Here is a 2,149-nt window from a genome sequence, read left to right as displayed (position 1 = left end):
GGAATCGTAATGTAAATGAGACTTTTATTTATTTATAAACAGTTGTGCAGTTGATATCAATGGTAGCAAAGCTGACTCAATTGCTCGGTAAACGATTAGTATAATAAAAACAAAAATTTACTGAAATACTTCCTTTATCTCCTTCTAGAATATGCGGAACGAAACTCGAATCATTGTAGACCAATACGAAAAGCCATGTGACGAAGATGAGGAATATATGGATAAAGTGTCCACATATGATATACCCGAAAGTTTGGATAATGTGCAACATTTGAAATCATATCACCCAGCATATGTAAGCCAGGAATCTTTTGAGAGCTATGATTTTTCCGACAAAAAGGAAGAAGCTGAACAATTAGGATGTCTCAAGTGCTTCGTTTATTTGGTACTATTGGTATTAGCCATTTACACGGTAATGCTAATAATACAGCTAAGTGAACAAAATGGGGCATAATTTGCTGCTGGCATATATAAGAAAAGTGTAGCAAGAAGATTTTATCATTAAAAAAAAAAATTAAAAAGTTTTCCATATGAAACTTTAATCTAAAAGCTGGTAATAAAAGGTCAGTTGGAAAGTCAATATTCATCTGTGCTGTCCACAAGACATCAACACCATATTTCCGAGTTGGGAGAACTCAACCTTTTGGCTAAATTTAAGCAAACCTAGTCAAATAAAAGTTTCAAATTTCTATCCAGTAAGAGGATCCTCAAGTGATTTCAAACCTTAAAAGTATAAGGTTTGGAGACATTTTGCGTTTTGGGGCATGCGAAAACCGGAACAGGCCTCATAGTCTATAGGTCTCAATACAGCACTATAGAACCAGTGCGTAATACGCTGTATTTGTATCAATCCCCCTGCCCCACAGACTGGAACTTCGAGCTTCGATCAATGTGGTGTTCATCATGTGGTGTTACCATGAGAAGCTTTGCTGGGAGATACCAATTGCGTCCATGGGTTTCGGGTAGTGGAAGGATCCATTCGTAGTAGCTGCAACAGCAGTCGCGGTCAATCAGCGGTACGGAGTGGAGAATCTTAGTGAGAGGCCATGCGGCACCAACTCTTACTTAAAAACTGAGTGCCTATGATGCTCAATAGGACAAGGCGAGATATTGGCACCTTTCAATAACCAATGCCCTTAATGGTCCCCGCTGCGATTGGTCTATGAACCGGAACAAGATTACTCACCCATGGAACTTAACGAGGGTCCCTTTCTCCAGACACAAATGTGGCTGCAACAACAATGCTGTATCATTGTTTTTCAAGTCGAGCTTAATGACCAAGCGAATGCAACACACTATGGAGGGATTGTTAAATGAGTTTGGAAGAAAAGAAATTGCCAGTTCCTCAGACAAGGCAGGACATATCACACCACTGGTGAACGCGTTTCTATAATTGGGTTTCTTTATCTCATCGGCACCATCATCCATCATCGATATTGGCACCTTTAAATAACCAATGTCCTTAATGTTCCCCGCTGCGATTGATCTATGAACCGGAATAAGAGTGCTCACTCATGGAACTTAACGAGGATCCCTCTCTCCAGACACAATTGTGGCTGCAACAACAACGCTGTATCATTGTTTTTCAAGTCGAGCTTAATGACTAAGAGAATGCAACACACAATGGAGAGATTGTTAAATGAGTTTTGAAGAAAAGAAATTGCCAGTTCCTCAGACAAGGCAGGACATATCACACCACTGGGGGACGCGTTTCGGTAATTGGGTTTCTTTACCTCATCAACACCATCGTGAACTATGTCCGTCCGTCTGACCGGCCTACACTTCACAGCCCGTTTTTCGTAGTACTACTCTTTGAGATCATCCCACTGGTGGTCGAGTTTCGATAATTGGGTTTCTTTATCTCATCGACACCATCGTGTACTATGTCCGTCCGTCTGACCAGGCCTACAGTTCACAGCCTGTTGTTCGTTGTATTTATAGTTGAAATCATAAGCACAAATCCTATGAGAAATCTAAACTACTACTACCAGACTGTTCGCTTTAAGCTGTTTTCACGGAAGAAAAGAGGAACGTTGTTTTTGGTTTTTTGCAGGTCAAAATGGGAAAATATAAAACGCATCTAACGAATGCGTCTATCGTCTTCATTTGGGCTCCATTCTTATTAACGGTGCCCTCTAACAATCCTTTC

At 40.5% G+C, this 2,149-nt stretch overlaps 1 long non-coding RNA gene across 1 annotated transcript; it reads left to right on the top strand.

Annotated features, from left to right (window-relative positions):
* Positions 1–580, top strand: LOC106090751 (uncharacterized). Its single transcript, XR_001221889.2, has 2 exons — positions 1–87; positions 149–580. It is a non-coding gene; the product is annotated as an uncharacterized LOC106090751 (long non-coding RNA).
* Positions 581–2,149: the final 1,569 nt, after the last annotated feature.

The sequence above is a fragment of the Stomoxys calcitrans genome, chromosome 1 (genome assembly GCF_963082655.1).
Source record: "Stomoxys calcitrans chromosome 1, idStoCalc2.1, whole genome shotgun sequence".
In the NCBI taxonomy this organism is placed as follows: Eukaryota; Metazoa; Arthropoda; class Insecta; order Diptera; family Muscidae; genus Stomoxys; species Stomoxys calcitrans.
This window is presented reverse-complemented; position numbering and strand designations above follow the sequence as displayed.